The sequence below is a fragment of the Saccopteryx leptura genome, chromosome 6 (assembly GCF_036850995.1).
Source record: "Saccopteryx leptura isolate mSacLep1 chromosome 6, mSacLep1_pri_phased_curated, whole genome shotgun sequence".
NCBI classification, from domain to species: domain Eukaryota; kingdom Metazoa; phylum Chordata; class Mammalia; order Chiroptera; family Emballonuridae; genus Saccopteryx; species Saccopteryx leptura.
This window is the reverse complement of record NC_089508.1, coordinates 7,002,119-7,023,287: the sequence shown is the minus strand read 5'-3', so window position 1 is coordinate 7,023,287 and position 21,169 is coordinate 7,002,119.

Here is a 21,169-nt window from a genome sequence, read left to right as displayed (position 1 = left end):
GGAGAAGGCCTGTGAAGTCCCCAAGCTTCCTTTGCTGAATACATCAAGGGAAGGAAGCTCACCGACTCCCCGTGGAAGGCGGCTGGGGCCCAAGGACGACTGTGGAAGTTTGCGTTGCCGGGTGCGCTAGCCGGCGTAAGAACGACGCAGGTCAGTTTCCACCGAAAGGGAAAGCACTCAAAAATGCGGCTCTCTAGAAGGACCGTCCAGGCAGCGGTGCACAGGCACAGGCGGGCACACATGGTACCATGCGGTATAATGATTGTATATGCAGCTAAATGGCACAAGGTCACTGTGGCACGCCATCACACAGGCAGCCAGATTGGGAGGTCTTTCAGGCCTGGTCCCCACCTGGGAACCTTGCTGCGAGCAGCCTGGAGTTAGCCGATGCCACCACCAGAGGCCACCGGGCCTCAGGCGTGCTGCCTCCCTGACCTCTCAGAGGCCACGCCCGCGCGTCCTTCCGGCCCTCCTGCTCATGAACGTTGGGCAGGTCCAGGGAGAGACTGAGGCACAGTCCCGCTCTGGCACAGCTCCTGGTGTCCCGCCCACGCGGTAGGAGCAGCTCAGGCCCCTGCAGCCGTCAGAGGCGCTGGTGTTCATCGAGAGGAGCCGCACACGGTCGAGCGGCCGGGGCTCCACACCACTCACAGCGCCTGCGTGCTGTCCCGCCGGCTGCGGCCAAACCCCGTCTCTGAAGCCCTCTCTGGTCCACCACCTCCATCACCTCTTGCTCAATAAAGACCAGAGGAAGTTTAGGGCTTCTTGGTTGGACTCTCAGGGCTTTGGGACCCACAGGCAGCCTCCCGTTAGCCCCTTCATCTGAAAGGATGCCTGTTGCCACAGAGAGAGACTAAGTCTTGAGGTCCCAAGTCAGTTTGTTGAACATGGAGCCACCTGCTTACGGGAGCAGAAAGTCCTAACGCACCTCTGCAGGCTGAGGAATTGTCTTGTGTCCCAAGTAAGGATGAGCTCTGGTGGCCTGGGGGCATCTTGGGGCTTAGCGGGACTCAGTAGAGGTCAACCATGGGGGACATTGCTCCCCGAGGTGTATTCTGCAGCGTCTAGCACCCGCTCTTGCTGTCACAACTTGGGGGGAGGTCACTACTGGCATCTAGTGTGTGGAAGCCAAGGGTTCTGTTCAGTCCCTGCCATTCGCAAGACGGACGGCCCCCCGACAGTGACAGAGCTATCCAGCCCCGACGGGCCCATTGCTGAGGTAGAGAAATACACATCTGACGGACAGCTACTGCAATCAAAAAGCTTAAAAACTATGTCATTAGACACACAAATAAAAACAAAATTATACAAAAAATGGAACCCATGTGATTCTTTTTCTTATTCCGTATGGCCTACCTTCTCTATAATAGAATGCATACACTATAATTATAATGTTTATGTTATAAATATATCTCATATAAAATTCATGACATATAATTAATGTAATTATTAATATAATTATAGAAATAATAATGTGATGAGACCATGCGGTATAATGATTGTAGATGCAGCTAAATGGAATAAGGAAGCACAGGAAGTAGAACGGGCATGGAGAACAGAGGGGTGGTACGTTCAGGTCAGACCTGGAGGGAAGAGAAGTGTCCGTCCCTTTGCCACGAGACCCACTCACCTGCAGGGAGCGGGTGCCTGTTCCTGGGATACGCCCCAGGACCCGCTGAACCGAATCACCAGGGCTGAGACCCAGGACTCCACAGAACTTCTCCAGGAGGTCATTCATTATGCACCCTAACATCTGAGAAATAAAAGGTGCTCACGTCTGGTCTGCAACCCCGGCTGACACCAGACTCAGCTCTGAGCAGCGGGCGGGAAAGTCCCGATGACCAGGTGGTCGAACAGGAGAGCCAGGACGCGCTCTGCTCCCCACGGCCAGGCAGAGGGTCCTAAGTGGTCCAGCAAAGATGAGCTGCCACCCATGGCTGTCCCCTTGGAGCGCACCACCTGTCCGTCTGAGGGACGGTGAGGGACGGTGACAGGTGGTGCGGGACAGCGAGGGACAGGGCCGCCCTCACCCAGGCCGGGCCGCCGCCTCTCAGAAGCGGGCACAGCGCTGGCTCTCTGTGACTGACACCCGGGAGCACAGTCACACGGCCGTTCAGACGAGGACAGACGAGCATGGCAGTCTTCACTCTCGCACTTCTGACTGGAGTGCAGAATTCAAATCAATTACTTATAAACACTTGTGATAAGATTAATTTAATTTTTTTCCCTTAAACAAAGAGGGTAAATTAAAAGAATCAGTTTGCTCCTTCCCACACTGTAGTGACAAGATTAAAAATTAAATTTATACATATTTCATTTCTACATAATAAAGCTTTTTTTTTTTTTTTTTTTTTTTTTTTTGCAAAAAGAAAAAAAAAAAATGCCACAGTTCATCTAATTAAATCAAAGAAAATTGCCTGCAGCGACGTTACAGTATTACAATGAAGCCCCTGCCAGAACCAGCCCTTGGAAGTCTTCAACGCCACTGTGGGTTTAAAACCCAAGTCAGCTTGGTGGAGGGGGGTGCCTGTGAATGTTGGGGGCGACTTCGGGACAGTGTGGAGCGCTCTCCTGGGTCAGTCCACGGGGGCGGGGAAGGATCGGCCAGCCCCTGTAGAGTTTCTGAGACCCGGGCCGTGGTGGCAAGGAGAGCTGCTTTGGGTTGAAAGGAAAGAAAACAAAAAACCCCGCCTGAAGTTGGGAGAAGAAACAGAGTAAGGGTTGTTGTTTTTCTTTCTTTACATCTCCCCCAAACTAAAACCAGCAAATGTAGATAGTTTATATAAAATCGACGTCTGCAAAGGTGGCTCTTCCCTGTTTGACCACATTGCTAGCATAAGTATCCATGGTCGGCGTGTGGCCCCGGGCTTTGCACGACCCGTGATGTCCAGGCACAGCTGGGAGCTCCTGGCCACCCCCCTCTTCTTCAGCCAGCATGAGCTAGCGGGGGCCTCCCTCAAAGGGACGTCCTTCTGAGGAGGCTACACAAGTTGGTGGTGGTGGCCGGCGACCCCAAAAAGGACAAAGATGCCTGGCGTGCGGCCCCCACCCTCCTGCGCAGGACGGTTGTGATCCTCAGGAAGTTCCTCATCTGGTTTCTGGTGACATTCTGGCAGGGTCGGATTCTGTTCTTGGAAATCAGGCCCCGGGATGCGGAGAGACTTGGGCAGAGTTGGCCGCGGTCCCAGTTTTGGTGAATCATCTGCGCCTTTTTTTTTTTTTAGGTCAGAGCCATGTTCCACGACAGGTGCTGAGGCAATGTTTACGGAGCAGACATTACTTTGGGCAGCAGCTTGGCGGGCAGCGTGAGGGGCCCAGGGTGGCCCCTGTGAGTGGCCTCATTCCTGGCTCCTCCCACTTACCTGGGGGAGGGCAGGACTCTGAGCGAGCCCCGGGCTCCGTGTTAATCCGGAGTCTGATACCTCACTGTCAGTCACAGCAGGAACCCGCAAGCACAGGGCTTTGCAGCTTTTAGGTCATGTTCTCCAAGCACGTTGTCATTGATCCTGGCAGGTTCCCCAGGGGATGTGCAAAGTCCACACCGTTTATCTGAAATCTCAAAATCCAAAAGCTCTCTGTTGCTGCAAATTCTGGGCCAAAAAACATGAAGTTACTTACGATCTTCATGGACGTCCCAGGGTTGACATAAGCACAAGGTTGGGTGTAGAGATATTTCTGAGTTTAATTATAGGCTTCCCTCCCAGATCCTGTGGGAGGTGGTACAAAACATATTACAAGTGCCCATTTCACCTGTATCAGTTAGGGACTGCTGTGTAACAAATTAGCCCAAAGCTTAGAGATTGAAACAACAATACATTTATTATCTTACAGTGTCCCTAGGTCAGGAATCTGAGCACGGCTTAGCTGGCGGGGCCTCTGCTCAAGATCTCTTAGGAGCCAGGGGTCAAGTGTGGACCTAGGGTTTTTCACGTGGTGGTCAGCAGGACTCCGTTCTCCACTGCTGGGCCTCGGGCCTCGGTGACCTGCAGGCTGTTGGCCACTCGTCCCCGATGGCCTTCTCCAGAAGTGGCCATGGCTAGGAGTCAAGGTCTTTTATAACCTAAACTTGGAAGTGACATCCTATCACTCAGAGGTGGATTAAGGTCGGTTGAGGCCCTGGGTGCAGAAGAAAACGTTGGGCTCCTTACATTAGAAAAAAATGTAAGGCTGGGATTTTGGGGGTCCCTCCAAAGTCGGGGCCCAGGGCATGCACCCAGTGCACCTGCCATTAAATCCGCCTCTGCCATCACTTCTCCCTTATTCTTCTATTAGATGGGAGTCATGACGTCCTATCACCCTTGACAGCTGGTTCATGGAGGAGCTCTGGACGGGGCCTGGGGAAGTGGCCCTGTGCCCCATGGGTGAGGTAATGGACGTCCCCTGGAATTACCCTCCGGGCACTGCCTATCACCTTCCTTATGAAACTCTTGGTGGGACGTCAGGTTGGAAATTCTTTAAACATCTATCTGGGTAAGCTACTATGTTGCCACCTGTGAGACAGGGGCCAGGAGGATATATTTCAGCGGATCTCTGTAGGTGATTCTGAGGTATTCCATTAGATGATCCAGTCTGTTCTAGTATAAGAGGGTCGCTATCATACGTTTGCTACGCTCAGGAGCTGGGATATGAGGCGCCTGCCCCCTGAGCAGAGGTGTGCCCCTGCACAGACCCAGGCTCCGGGCGAGCAGGTTCTAACAAAATAGGCTTCGAACGGACCTCCAGGGGCCTGCGCTGGATTCAGAGGGGAAGAGAGCAGATGAGACGCGCCACCTGTGCTGACCGCTGTTCTCCAGAGTCAAAAGGCTTTGTGACTTGGGATTGTGTCCCACCCCTCCCTGGCCCCATCTCCCCACCCACACGCACAGAGGGGATGGGCTGAGAATCTCTAAGGACTCTCTCAACTCTGCAAACTCTAAAGGAGCGGCTAAAGGATTCATTTTCTTTTATTTTTTTTATTTTTATTTTTTTTCCGAAGCTGAAAACGAGGAGGCAGTCAGACAGACTCCCACATGCGCCCCACCGGGATCCACCCGGCACGCCCACCAGGGGGCGATGTTCTGCCCCTCTGGGGCGTCACTCTGTTGCATTCAGAGCCATTCTAGCGCCTGAGGCAGAGGCCACAGAGCCATCCCCAGCGCCCGGGCCATCTTTGCTTCAGTGGAGCCTCAGCTGCAGGAGGGGAAGAGAGAGACAGAGAGGAAGGAGAGGGGGAGGGGTGGAGAAGCAGAAGGGTGCTTCTCCTGTGTGCCCTGGCCGGGAATCGAACCCAGGAGTCCTGCACGCCAGGCCGACGCTCTACCGCTGAGCCAACCGGCCAGGGCCTAAAGGATTCATTTTCATGAGAGACGTCGGTGCTAGGCTTGACTCCGGCTGCCAATGAAGCATCGCGTCATGTTCATCCAAGGTGGCGTGCTGACCCGGACGGTGGAAAACATCAGCTGTGCCTGTGACAGAGGTCCCCCAGGTCATTGTCAGACTCCCCACTCCCCTGTGACTTGTTCTTTCATATCCTTGTTAACCTTCTCAAAAACAGCATGTTCTCTTTAGAGAGCTTTCCTTTTGCTCCTTTTTAAATCTGAATGGCTTAGAAACAAATGTTGAATTCCATAATTCGATTTCTTCTGGAATTGTTTTTTATTCTTTTTTTGTTATTCTGATAGAGGGTCTCCCTCTCTGACTCTTTCTGAGATGTGTAAGCTAAAGAAAAAAATAAATAAATAAATAAACAAAATAAATTTAAGTTGTCCTTGCTTTTTTTAAATTTATTTATTTTATTTATTTTTTTTGTATTTTTCTGAAGTTGGAAACAGGGAGGCAGTCAGACAGACTCCCTCATACACCCGACTGGGATCCACCCAGCATGCCCACCAAGGGGCGATGCTCTGCCCATCTGGGGCATTACTCTTTTGGGACCAGAGCCATTCTAGCGCCTGAGGCAGAGGCCATAGAGCCATCTTCAGCACCCGGGCCATCTTTGGAGCCTTGGCTGCGGGAGGGGAAGAGAGAGACAGAGAGGAAGGAGAGGGGGTGGGGTGGAGAAGCAGATGGGCGCTTCTCCTGTGTGCCCTGGTTGGGAATCGAACCCGGGACTCCTGCACGCCAGGCCGACGCTCTACCGCTGAGCCAACCGGCCAGGGCCTGTCCTTGCTTTTATTCCCAACCTCAAAACGACTCTTCCAGGAAATTCTGTTGGCCCTACATTAAGACTATATCGAAAGCCTGAGCTCTTCTCCCCAGTTCTAACACTGTCACTATTCTCTCACTCATAACGTGGTAAAGTAACTGCTCTCCGTTTTGTCCCTGGTCCCTTCGTCTCTCCTCCCCCACGCGCTCGAGTGACATTCTGCAAAGTAAATTAGATTGTCGGCCATGGAAATGTGATGCTCAGATCTCCCACTGCAGGCAGCAAGATCCACCGGCGGTCCCAGCTGTTGTCCCTCCAGACCCCCAGTTCCATCAAGGCTGAGCTTCACCAGGAGCACGTACAGTGGAGGGACCAGTCCACACCTGTCCATGACAGAGGCTAAGACTGCCAGTCAGTGACGTGGCTCCAGGACCGCCACCGGCTTGGCCAAACCCTTCATGGAATGGGGACAGTCAAGGACACTTCCGAGCCAGTCCTCCTTGCTGTCCCTCTCTTCCAATTACACCACGTCCTCTCGGAGAGCTGAAGGCCCTCCCCTCCCCGCCCACCTTCCACAGCCCTTTCCGTCCCTGAATCCCTAGGTGAACTCCAACAGAATTCATCCTCAGAAATCCATTCTTGGACACACTGTAACCAAACAGTGGAAAACTTAAGACAAAGGGGAAAAAATATTCTGAAATCAGACAAAGGGGAAAAAAATGACACATTACTTCTAGGACACTATGTGAACATCTCCAGTCTCAGGAAAGCTGGGGAGGGCTGAGGGAAACGGGCTATATTGTTAACGGGCAACGAGCCAGAAGAAAAGGCCCCAGAAACTGACGGCGAATGAAATATCCCTCAGGAACGCAGGTGAAATAAGGACCTTTTCAGATGAAACAAAACTAAGCACATTGGTCAATAGCTGACTATATATATATATTTTTTTTTTAATTTTTCTAAAGAGTATTCTTTGAATGAAAGCAAAGTGATACCAGAATTAACTCAGGACATTAAAAATATAGCAAAACCCAAGGGTCTCAGCAGCCACAGCACTTACTTTGGTCCCGAACACGCAGGACGGGCAGGGATCGGTGCAGACGGCCCTGTCTAGGACTCCAGGGTCTGAGACTGGAGTCCCCCGAGGTCTGCTCACTCACACATCTGGACTGAGAGGCTCCGACAGTGGGCACCTGCAAAGCCTGGGGTTCCTGGGACGTCTCGTTGTCCCTTTTCCTCTAAGTGGCCTCTCCAACATGGCAGCTTCAGGGTCCCCAGCCTTCCTAGGTCCTGGCCCAGGGCTCCCACGGTGGATGTCCCAAGAAGGGAGAGCCAGCTGGAAGCTGTCCCCGCTTTTCAGACTCAGCCTCGTGAGCCATGCCATGTCACGCCACCGTGTCCAAGGCAACCGTAGAAGCCCGCCCACTTTCGAGAAAAGAGAAATTAATTTCCTTTCCAGGTTTTGATGAGGAAATAGGAAGTTTCTGCAAAGACATGTAAAACTGCAAATATCGCCGTTGAAGCCCTTTGGGAAACACAGTCTGCCGCCGTGGGCTCTGTCGTCCCTCAGGAGACATGACGGAGTCGGGGGTCCAGGTATAGCAGGAACCAAGGGTCAAGGTCGGAGGTGGGCGGAGGGGCCGGACGTGTAGGTTGTGGTGTGTAGGTTTGCAATAGGAGCTAAGGGAGTAACAACAGTTCAAGATGCAGAGGGTGGCGGGGAGAAAACACCACCAGAAGGGGATGACTTGTTCCAGTGTGAGGAGGCCATCCGGAAAGAGGAGCTGGTGCAGGACCATGCAGGGAATGCCTGGCCTCGCCCCACCCCACCCCACCCACCCGGCAGGCAGGTGCCAGGGGACCAGGGGCAGCTATAGAAACGGCAAGTAAAAGCACATCAAAGACAAGGACAAGCACCTGGGGTTGCTGTGAGTAACTAGTAGTTGTTGAAGGGCTGCCAGGACTTGGGGGCACCTTCCTCCCTGACCCTATCACAGGTGAGCATTTCTGAAACGCCAGGCCACCGCTCTCAAAGCTGCCTCGCCCAGCAGCCTGGCCGCACCACACTTCAGGCAGCGTGTGACGTCCTGTCAAAGGGGAACTGAATAATTTAGAGTGATGTTGCCCATAAATATTTCACGATATGGAAAAAATGTTCATGAGACAATGTTAAGTTAACAAAAAAATAAAGGCAGATTGCAAAGTAGAGTAAGTGGACAGGAAGAAAGAGAAGCTGTTCGCTAAAATATCAACGGGGCGTATCTCCCGCGGGGAATTACTACTTAAATTGTTTTATCTTTACTGTTTTTTATGTCTAAATTACAACAATGAAATGTATTAACATTTTAATAAAAATATAGTAATTGTTGTATTTTTTTTAAAAAGTCTAGTTTTATGATAAGAACATGCTTTCATGAGATATATTCAATCAACCCTTTACTCTAAAATTGTATTTTCTCTGTTAGGAGGTTTGTTTAGGTAAAGCTGATTTTCCTTACCTGTTAAATTACACAGCAGCTCTCAAAGTGTGAACCTTCCTGGATTCGGGGATGGCGTAATTATTTTCATAATAATACTAAGATGATACTGTCTCTTTGTCGCCATGTTGACATGTAGACCAAAGCACATGTCCTGTGTTGCCTCAGCAGGGATCAGGTGACAACACCAAACTACCCAGGAGTAATTGTATTCGCTGCTACACCATCACAGTTAAAAAAAAAAGAATAGAACAGAATAGAATAGAAAGAAAAACATTTCAAAAGCAAATTGTATTTAAGCATATCCCTGATGAAACAATTAAAAAATCTTAATCATATTATATCTCAACCCTACAGTACAGTCTTTTTCTACTATTCCATATGAAGAAAGGGGACATGTGTACAGACGCCCTTAGACCGGCATGGACGCTTCGTCCCAGTAAGCCCATTGTGAGTTAGAAGTATTCTAAGCTGAACCGCCTTTGACGCTGCGGACACCAAGAGCAGCGCGTGGGGCTGCCACTTCCGGCAGAAGCCACACAGCGCGTTGCAGAGGGTATCCGACCGCCTAGCGTTAGCCCAGAGATGGTGCATCCAAAATACGAATGCTTTCCACTGTGACACCATCACAAAGCCATAAAATAGAAAGTCAAACTATTCTAAAAGGAGGGCCCATGGCGTGAGGTCCTCTGGGACATGGGACCAGAATCTTTTCCCGTGAGTCACCATGTCTCCTTCAAAGAACAACTGGCACGCTGCAGTGGGCAAACCGGGATCTTTTGCAGACATTTTTGTCAACGTGATCACAGGGAGTCTCCCTCCTCGGAGAAAAACACTGATAGTATTTCTTGCTCATGAAAAAAATTTTAGCTTTTAAGAAAAAAATTAAAATTTTTAAACACTTTATCATTTCTACTATGAGCTTGACAGCTGCCTAATAATGAGAGACTTTTTTTTTTTGAAGAGATGACCTGTGACTTGTTTTTAAATATTGTATAATGAAATTTGTCAACATTTGGAAGTCTGCATAACTCATGTAAAACGATGTTTTCCAAACAACTAATGAATGATATTGTAAGACTGTACATGGGGAGAATACCCATTCAAAGAATAAGAGAGAATAAAACTAAATACAAAAAGGTAATCAAAGCTCTGGCTGAGTAGTTCAGTGGGTTAGAGCGTCATCCTAATATGTCCAGGCTTGCACGTTTGATCCCTGGTCAGGGCACATACAAGACTCAACCAATGAATGTATGAATAAATGAAATAACAAATCGATGTTTCTCTCTCTCCCCCTTTCTTTTTCTCTCTAAAATCAATCAACCAATATATATATTAAACCTTTATATATACATTAAAGGAAAAAAAGCTAATTTATATGGTTTCAAATTGCATTAAGAAACTATCCCTAGTTGAGTTTTGGTGTAGTAGAAAAGAAAATATTTATCTGAAATTATCTTAAAAGGCTACTAAAATACTTCTTTTTTCCTGACCTCCGCATCTGTGTACATCCAGATTTCCCTCATATATTTTAACCAAAACAGCAAAATGCCATATCCTAACAGCTTGCGTGCAGAAGCTCATAGGATAATCTGGCAGTGTTCTATGGAGCCAGATGTTAAAATATATTTGAAATTAAAAAAAGGAAAGAAAGAAAGAAAGAAAGAAAGAAAGAAAACAATGCCACTTCCTACTAATTTTTATTTAAAAAAAACTCACAACAACCATGGTTTTTAAACCAAAAACCAAGGTTGTTATTGTTTTTTTAAATGTTACTCTTGTTGGCAAAAAAGAGTTCGTTACTTTTAAAGTAAATAGGTATTTTTAAGTTTTCAGGTTTAATTTCTATAAGAATAAATATTGAGATATATATATACACACACACACACACACACACACACACACACACATATACATACATACACACATACAGACACACACACAAACCATATGAACAGATAGTCTCTGGGGTCCTGAGATCAAAACATTTGGGAGCCATTACATTCTAAGAAGACATATTTCAGCTGCACTGGAGGAAATTCCCTTCTTCCTGGATGACTTTGTGTGTGGACATGATGTCTGCAGATGTCAGAACCGCCGGGAAGGGCAGATGGAAGGTGAAGGCAAGCTGCCCAGGACGGCGGCACGGAGCCAGGGGGAAGCTGGCTTCTCCTGGGCGTCACTGGGCCCCCGAGTCAGTCAGCTCTGTGGACTTAGCTTCAGACTGCCTGGGATGCCAGGTAGTAAAAACGATCTGCTTGTGCCAGCGCCTCTCAGGCAAGTTGTCCTGTTCCTGAAACTGGAGGCATCTTAACAGCGGTGTGACCCGGGTCATCTTCCAACAAGAGGGACCGGGCGTTTATCCCACTGTGTTTGGCCCTCCACTAAGTAAAACAATTCGTGAACAGGGTCATTTGACAATGGGGCCAGGGCAGTCATGACAGAGGAACCGGCTGGTGTGTCTTAGGTCTCAAACCGTTTCGATGTTAAAACAGGGCAAAATAATCTTTAGACTGGGCCTCAAGCAACATCGTGTCCCAATGAGCTCTTCGGAAAGATAACAAAAATCCAGACATGACTACCAAGCTGATGGCTACCCAGACTGAAAATGACAACCATTCTTGAGAAATAGCGTCTCCAGGTTACGTTTCCTGCACCAACAGCCATGTCTTCCTTCTATGACTGTGGCTGTTTCCTCTTCCTTTCTCATGCGTGCCCATCACCTTTGTCTTCCGATCGGAACATTATTTGGGCTTCTGCCTAAATCCGTGCTGCCCAAATAGGTATTCTCTGATCTCAAATAAATGCTGGTTGTCTCTCACTTTGAAAACCCTTTTAATTTTATGTTAACGGCTAGATCTCATGTGCACTTTGTTCCATACAAACAACCCTCTCAGCCCACACGGTGAGAGAGCGCTTTATTCCCATTGAACAGATTACGGGACTGAGGCACAGAATGGATATACTAATTATTCAAGTTCACACAAGTGAAGTCACAATCGGTACTAAAACCATGACCTTTTTCGCTTCAAAGTCTGTGATATTTCTGTTTTACCCTTCACCAGATTTAATATCTCAAGTCTGCATTTCCAATCATACCAAATATAACATCTCTGAGTGCTTTTCAAGCTACGCTGTAATCTTGGAAATTTAATAATTAAATACAATTGAACTGTGTTTGTTTTTAATTTTTGCTTTTACTTTATAATTACTCAGGCAGTTAGTTTTTCCTCATTATGTCTGTAGAATTGTTTTCATATTTCATAAAACTTTTCCGTTCTGTATTGTAATTATATCCCGCTATGTCTGTATCCCCATCGGACTGTGAATTCCAGCACGGGGCCTTGACATATAAGAGCGGTTTCATAACAGCATGACAGCATGTGTAGTGATGATAACTATGTAGAGTATCCACCATGGGCTAGGTACCTGGTAGATATCATCATGGATATTGAGGGCCGTTCTTGAACATGGTTATTATTATTCTCATTTCACAGATGAGGAAATTGAGGTGCAGCTAGGCTGACCCATGCAAAGACGCATGGCATGTGTGAACTAGAAATCCAATACATTTCCTTCTGGCAACATTAAGGAGCAAAACTTGAGAAGTTATTAAGCCTTTCCTCATTGAATGCCTCTAGTGACTAGAAAGTAACTTTTTCCAGGGGGAATCCATTCCCTTACAAACAGCCCTAATAATTAGAAGAGTCTTCCTTAGGGGGCTTTGCATTCCCACACATAATCCTACGATGACAAGAATCCTCAGAGTTAGAGTCTGGTTACAAGGAATGGAGCCGAGCAGAGCCAGAGCAGGTTGGGGGTGTGGGGGGTATGTGTGTGTGACTGTGGGGTCCTGAATGCAGGGAGGGAATGCCCAGAGTGTGCTTAACTTGAGAAGGCCTTTAGCTGCTGAGTTATGAAATTTCTTTTTATTTTTATGTTTTGTCTTTTTTCACATTCCTACTGTTTCTCATTGACTCCCTAGTATATGCTAAGCACTTTCTATGGCCTCTTCGAATTCTAGTAAGAGCTCTGTCAGGTAGGTGGTACTCTTTCTCTTTTACTGTTGGGGAAAATAAGGCAGAGAGAGGTTAATTAGTTTTCCCAGGTCCACACAAGTGGTGAGTGACAGGGCTCAACCCAAGCAGTCTGTTCCCAACGCGGGACACGACCTCTTCTTCTACGCCCATGAAATGAGAGGAAGAAAGAGGCTTAAAACTTCGATGAGCTCTCTCCTTGGCATGAGGCCAAACAATTACTACACACCCTGACTTGTTTGTGCAAGTAGTCAAGTTCTACGTGATAACTCTTTAAAAAATAGACTTTTATAAAAAAACCTAATGAGCAATTTTAGTTTTCCCTTTTGGTCTTCAGACTGTCTTTCATCCTTTTAACTGATTCTGGAAAGAGAACCGAACCAAAGTTAATACTGTAGGAAGTAAATGGACTTGGATAGGTATTTATTAGAACTTCTTTCTTCCCTTAATTTTATATCATATGCTCAACAACAACAACAAAACGGGGGTTCAGATGAGAAATCTAAATGGTCACAACCAACTCCACTGAACATTTGCTTTAATTCCCACACAGTGAGATGCAGAGATTTTAAGAGTATGTAGTTGGATGAATTTTAACAAATGCACACCCACCTAACCAATACAGAAACGGTGTTAAATCGTTTCCGAGAGAGCTGCCTACAGTCCCTCCTTTCTCTCTGTGTGTCTCCTGCCCCTCCCATCAAGAGATGGACCCTCTTCCCCTTTCATTTGAATCTGGGCTGGCCTTGTGACTTCATCCAACCAATAGAACGTGGCCGACACAAGGCCCTGCTAGCTCCAGACTTAGCTGTTAAGAAGCCTGCTTCTGTGTCTGTCATGCTGTGAGAAATCCGTCCAGACAACTGGTAACCCCAGAACACATTCCAGGGAGGCAAAGAACCACCAAAGCAAGCCCCACACACATGGCGGAGTTGCATCAGTAGTTTAAGCCACTAATTCCTGCACTGGTTTGTGTCTCAGCAAAAGATACTTGATACGCCAGAATATTTCATCGCCACCCAACAGGTCTGCATGGTCACTGGCAGTCAGTCACCATCGATCTTTCCAACATAGTTGTCTCCATTCTTAAACTCTAAATGAACTTAGACTTCAAGTGACCTTTAATAGGAAAGAAATGGTGCAGCATATACTCTCTTACGGCTGATTTCTTTCTCTGAATAGACTGTTCCTGGTATTCTGCTCCCCCCCTTTTTTTAAAGCAATTGTTATTTTTATTATTGTATAGTAGTCTATGAATGTACCAAAGGCTGTTCTAATCTATTTTTCTAATAATAAAAATTTTTAACACTTCTAGTTTTGTTTTTTAATCGGTAGTAAAAATCGAAAACTCTAATGCACATCTTTGTTGTGGACACGGGTTATTGCTTCTTTCTCGTAAATCGGCAAGAATAGAGCTCCTCGCTCAAAGGACAGATGCACGTTCAACATTCCAAGAAACTTCCTAAAAGTTCCCCAAAATGGTTTCACCACTTTACATTTCCTTAAAATACATGTGACCCAGGTGCCACCCAACCTCGCCCTGTTTGGAGTTGTAGGTAATTTTCATTTTAGTCATCCTGGTGGGCATGTAGTGAATTTTTGTGTGTGTGTGTGTGGTTCTCACTGATGGGTCTTGGATAACAAATATTTCTAAGCACCTTCTAATGTCCTTTTAGCTTATCTATCTTCTTTTGTGAAATATATATAAATATATATATTTTAAATTCTCTTGCCCACTTTAATGATCTGAACCGTAATCTTTTTATTTGTTGTGTGGAAATCTTTTATATATTCTTGATATAAGTCCCTTATTAGATATACGTATTACAAATGCTTTATTCCCACTTGGGACTTACTTTCTAATTTTCTTAATGGTATCATTTGATGAATATAAGTAACATTTAGATGAAGGCAAATTTTATGATTCTTTTTCTCTTATGTTTAGTGCTTTTTGTTTTCTAAGAAATAAGGTCACAACATTGTTTTGATTGTTTTATTCTAGAATCTTTAGAGTTTTGGCTCACATTTAGTTCTCTGGTTCATCTCAACATAATTCTTGTGTGTGGTATGAGGTAAGGTTCCTTAATCACCTTTTTTTTTTTCATATCACTATCTGGTTATTCCAGCATTATTGTTTAAAAATATTTTTTTATTTCACTGTATTGCAAGATGACTTGGACAAAAATCAATTGGCCATATGTCTGTGAGTCTATTTCTGGATTTCCCATTAAGTTTTATTATTGTTCTTCTTTATTCTCACTCCATTAACAAGACAGATATTATAACTTAGAAAGACTCTCCATCAGAGTGTAAGTTCTCTAACTTTACTATTTTTATTAAATTACTTAAATTTCTATATAAATTTTAGAATCAGTTTACCAATTTTTATAATAAGATCTTCTAGAATTTTCATTGGGATTATACTAGATTGATAGGTCAATTTGAAGACACTTTGGGTCTCCCCATTCATAAGTATGGTACATCTCTATTTAGATCTACAAAATTACTATCAGCAATATTTGGCCGTTTTCAGAGAAGATTATCACAAAATCTATTATTATGCATTTTGTGACTTTGATGCTGTTAGAAATGGTGGTTTTTAATTTTTTTATTTTTAATTGTGTATCTTTAGTACACTAGAAATTAAAATTTTAAAATATTTTGACCTTGTAGCTTAAAAACTAGCTAAAAAATCACTTACTAATTCAAGTATTTTTGATTTTCATTTTTTATTTCCTAAGGTTATTTGTGTGAACAATCTAGTCACTTATGAATAAGACAATTTCAATTCTTTTGTACCTATCTTAATTCCATTATTTATATTTCAGACCTAGTATTTACAAGAACAGACAGAATAATGTGGGAAAAAAGTGCTGTAGTTCTGATTTTAGTGGCGAACGAACCAATAATCTGCCATGAAGTAAAAGTTATCTTACACTCTTACTTATTACACAAGGATTTTCATAGATGTCCTTTGCATATTCAGGAAGTTTTTTTATATTTCAAGTTTGTTGAGAAGTTATTATTTTTTAATTATAACTGACAGTTGAATTCAATTAAATCCTTTTTTCTGCATGTATTAAAGATGATCAAGTACTATTTTATTTTTATCTGTGACTATAACCATCTTTAATTTATTTTCAAATGTTAAGCCAATCTTGCATTCTTAAGATAAATCCCTCTTGTTCATATTGCATTATCGTTTTTTATATAATATATTGCTAGATTTGATTTGTAAAAGAAAATTTGTTATAAATTTCTGCATCCATGTTTATGAGTGTTATTAACTTGCGTTTGGTAGTGTCTTTGTTTGATATTTTTGTCGAAGAAATACTGATCTAAAAATAATTTGAAAATGTTTGCTTCTCTTTATTTTCTGAGAGAGTGTGCTGGGGTTGTCCATTGTCAACTGAACATTTGGTAAAATTCACCAGGAAACAAGCTGAATTTTACATTTTCTTTACCAGAAATTTCAAAATTTTAACTCAATTTTTTAAAATAAATGTAAGAATACTCATGCCACCTATTCCTTCTTTTGTGAGTTTTGTTAGCTGTGCCTTTCAATTTGTTTGTTTCCTTTAAATTGTCAAATGTCTTGTTCTAATGATGTTTTTCATACTTTCTTATTATTCTTTTGATGTACATAGAACTGGAGAGCCTTCATGATGTATGTCTCACCTTCTGGCTCCGATCTTGGTAATCTCTGCATATGCTATTAAGTATCAGCTTTTACATTTTACTTCTTACTTTAGGGCTCAGCTTCCCTTCGTGTTCAGGTTTTATAAGCTGGAAGCTTAGATCATTTATTTTATATCTTTCTTTATTGCTAATATAAATATTTAACTATAAATTTTCCTCTGAGCAGTGTTTTAAATGTGTGTCACATATATTTCTATTCCCACTTTATTTTTATTATTTTCTCTATTTTTAACTCATCCGTGTCTTCCAATTTGAAAGTGTGTAGTCTTTTTGTAAATGCATAGTCAATTCTTGCTTTTTGTTATCCATGTTGAGACTATCTTTTTATTTGGCATGTTTAGATCATTTATATTTAATGTAAATTGCCCACGTGGTTGGATTTAAATACAGTATACTGTCACACTATTTGTCTTCCACTTGTTCCATCTACTCTTTGTTTCTATTTTTGGACCCCTGACATTTTGGGAGGTTAATTATTTGTTATGATTAATTCTTCTTAGAAAGAACCTATTAGCTCCATATTTTTATTTTATTGTTCAAATATTTTAGTTGTAGTTGTAATAACATATCTCAGCCCGTTCTTAAATATGATGTTACTTTACCTACAAGGTAAGACCATGAAGTGGCATTCTCCCTATTGCTTCTCGCCTCTTCTCTGCTGTTGTTGTTGTCAGGCATTTTACCTGTGCTATAAGTGGCATTTCTTTTCTTGCTTTAGGCATTCTATTATTTATTGATGATATTAAACATTGATTTAAAATTTTCTTCAGTTTTCTTTTGCCACATAGATATGACTTCTGGAATTTTTTCTTATTTTTTTATAAATCAGAATGTTTACCTGATATTTTTGTCCTCTGCCTGGTGAACTTCTCTTAGCACGTATTGTGCGAATTTGCTGGGCGTGGACTTACTCAGATTTTTTGAAATAAGAAATCATTTTCATTTTACTCTGGAAGGCAATTTTCACTGGAAATGGAATTCTGAGTCAACAGCTTAGTTTTCAGCATTGCAAAGACAGCATTACGCGGCCTCCTGACCTCCGCTATGTCTTATTAAAGTCAATCATGATTAATACTACCCCATGAAACTCTCTGTGCCCAGTGTTTGTCGCTACTCAAGAATTTCTGCTCAATAAATTTCTCAATTTATTATTTGCATGAGTTTAACTATGTTATCTGTTAGTCATGTTCTGAGCTTCCTGGACCTGTGAGTGAATATTTTTTTTCTCTAAATTAAAACACTTTTGCAACTATTGCTTTATCTTTCTAAACTACTTCCTATTTCTTTTTCCTTCTGGGGTTTTTATTACATACCGAGTAAACAGTGTCATCACTGAAGCGAGCATCTTCCTAGTACATTTGTTCAACTTTGGGCTTTGCTTCACATTGATGTGGTCACTGATCATTTGCCGAGTGCATTCCAATGACTTTCAGGTCCATTGCTGCACTATTTATTTCATGTATTCCATTTTCTTGCTCAGAAATTTTCACTAGGTTTTTTTTTCTGATACGTTATGTGTTTCCTTGATAATGTTCAACTGTTTGCTAATTCTTGTGCTTGTATTTGGACTGTATTTAAGAAAGTTTTAATAGCTGTATTGAAGTGGTTTTCTACTAATTTAACACCTGTCATCTGCCCATCTGCTTCTCTGAACTGTACTGTCTCTTCATCATAGACCGTATTTCCCGCTTCTTGCTTTGTTTCTTGAATTACCGTATTTCCCCATGTATAAGATGCACCTTAATTTTGGGGCCTGAAATTTGAAAAAAATATATTACATAAAGTTATTGAACTCAAGTTTTATTCATCATAAAATTCCTACAACTCCTCATCACTGTCGAAACTCCCATCCATTTGCTTGTCCTCATCTGTGTCTGATGATGAATCACCGTACATTCAGCACTGTACAAAATCTTTTCTGAGGCATTTCTGGGCAGAACATGGCAAAGGGTAACCTACTGTAATAGTTTGGTAACAAGAGAAAAACCATGAGCGCAAAACCAATTGTGAAAAAGCAGAAAATGCAAGAAAAGTATCTACAACAATGAGCATAAAAACAAGCACAAAAAACTGGGAAATACAAGTAAAATAATCTACAACCATTGACTAAGATGCAACCAATTTTTAGACCAGACCCCCAATTTTTCAAAAAAGGGTGTGTGTTATACAGGGGGAAATACGGTACTGTGGACATGATGTGCATTTGTGTAGACAATTTGGATGTTGTTATCTTCCTCAAAATAATGGTGAGCTGTTTTTCTTTTCCTGTTGGCAGGCAACTAAATTAATATAATATCGTCTTGTATTGGATTTATGCCTTTCTAGGGCCAGTTTATTTTGTTGTCTGTTTGGTGATTGATTGATTGGTTGATTGATTAGTTCTTGGTTTTTGTCCTTTCTCTTATGATATTGTGCTTTAGTGTGTTCAGTGAGAAACTCATAGTTTTTACCAAATCCCTGTAATTGGATGGCATACAATCTACAAATGGCATCTTCTCAGTACTAACTGCTCAGACGACTCGGCTCCTTGGCCCTCACCAGCTGGTTTCTGCTGAGCTCCTTGGAAATTCTTTGGTGCCATTCTCAAGAATAAGAAGTTTAGGAATCAATCAAAGGTATAGAAGTAACTAGTATGTAGAGTCTGGGGCTTCCCAAATGTGTCTTGTTTCATTTCATGTTATCTTCCATCAATTTCCCACCTTACATTCAACACCTTTTCTCTCCTGCCCAGTAATTGTACTCTTATATGTTTGAGTTCTTTCCCCATGTCTACACAGTAAAAGACAGTTCGTTGTAAAACTCCTTTAATTCACCCCTCTTGTTTCAAGAATCATATCTGCCTACTTTTGTTTGCTTTCTAACCATTCAAAATATTTTTAAAAGTTTTCTTTTCAGAGTTGTAATTGTTATTGTCATTGTATATCCAATCCAAGTGGCTCTGGTATGACAGGAACCAGACCTCTCTTTGAAATATTGACACTAACAGGAAGCTTTGTTTGCGTGTGCTTCACTCAGTTCAGTCTAGAGATTTTCAACTAAGTATTTCTCAGAGATGCAAAGTCGGCCCCCACAGGACACAAGAGCACCTTATGGTAGCAAAGAACTGGCATGTATTGAGTCCCTGTCTTGTAGCAAAGGCTTGGCAAACCATATCCCTTAAGGACAATTACACCTGTAGCTAAGGAATTGTTTTTCCTACCATGATATAAGACAAGTGAGTCATAACGAATGGCCTCGACTTAGTCAAAGCTACAGTTTAGGCATGAGATAACCAGGACTGAAGTGGTCATTTAACTCTCACATCTGTAATCTTTCCATTGACCCTTAAGCTGACCCAACATTTCTAAAACCTCTAACACTTCACCGTATCAAAGATGTGAATTTCCTTATCCTTCAGGCCCAACTCGGAGACCCTAAACACGTACAGGAGGTCGGTTTCGTGTCGATCTGCAGATGTTGGTTGGCAGTGTTTTCTGTGCAGCTAACTCTGCATTAAACCGTGTGGAGGCTCCTTTAGGATTCTGGGAGGAAAAGATATTTTTGTAAACTATTGGTAATGTTAACCATGTGGATCAAAGTTGGAGCTGTAAGTACAAGTGTCAGGCAACTAAAATAAATTGGTAATGCATCTTTGTTCCTTGGAGAAAATAATTTATTATTTGAAATAATAGAAAAAGAAAAAGAGATGGTAAGGGTCCTGGGAGGGGTGGGTTTCTACGACGAACGTTTACTTCACAGTCCCCTCCCACGTCCCAGTCTGAGGGAGTCCATCTCTCCAGCCAGAAAAATGACACAGAGAAATCAACTTAAGACTGCGAGGTATTCAAAGCAATCTCTGGACAGGGCACCTTCAAACTCAAGGAAGGAGCGCCCGCCATTTCTCAGTCCATCATTTCTTCTGAGCAGTGACGCCTCGTCCTGCCTGTGACACCTAAGTCACAAATGTCACAGCAGGAAGGAACGGGTCCGGCTGTCCCACAAGACCGTGAGAAACTCCGCTCTTTTAAAAGATCACTCTTCTCATGTATTCATGGGTCCAAATTCAGGATGAAATAATCAACCTGGGAACCTCCTTAAGAGGCGGACGTGGAACTCCATTGCATGTGACTCTAGTTGAAGGACTTGAGCTATTTTCGTCTTCTCCTATCTGGTCCCCAGCCAGCCACAGGACACTTGTTTTCTGAAAATTAATATATCTGGAAGCGAAGACGGTCTCTGAAAAAAGCAGATTCGCTTTTCTCCAAATGTAATGAAATTATGTTTGGGGAAGCCTCTGTTGATGTCCAAGAATCTTTATGAGCCTTTTAAAGTCATTGTTTTTCTCCCTCACAAATGAGAACTTGCTGAAGCCAAGAAGTAATGAACTGGAAAACCACATGGTGACAGTTGGTTCTTCAGCTGGCCCTGGTACGTTGGCGAGGCCTGGCGGGGGAGGGCGCGGTCCCTCCCTCCCCGCTCGCCTTGCTCTCTCTCCTGGCACCCCTCGTGAATTACCCCTCCTCCTTTGCCACCCGCTCCTTTACCCTTTTATGCGATGAACACAGACTCTGGGATAGCCCGACCTGTGTACAAACTTCACTCTGCTCCTCAGTGGTGTGGTCCATGAGTATTGTATGAGCCTGATATTGTGCTTATCCTCACTGAGTCATAGTTCTCTCATTTATAAAATGGTAATGATACATCATTTCTCCTTTCCCTCTCTTAAAAAAAATCTATCTTTGCCTTGGCCAGGTTACAGCATTATCCCAGTAGGCCAAGGTTTCGGATTTGATCCCTAGTCAGGGCACATACAAGAAAGAATCAACCAACAAATGCATAAATACATGGACCAA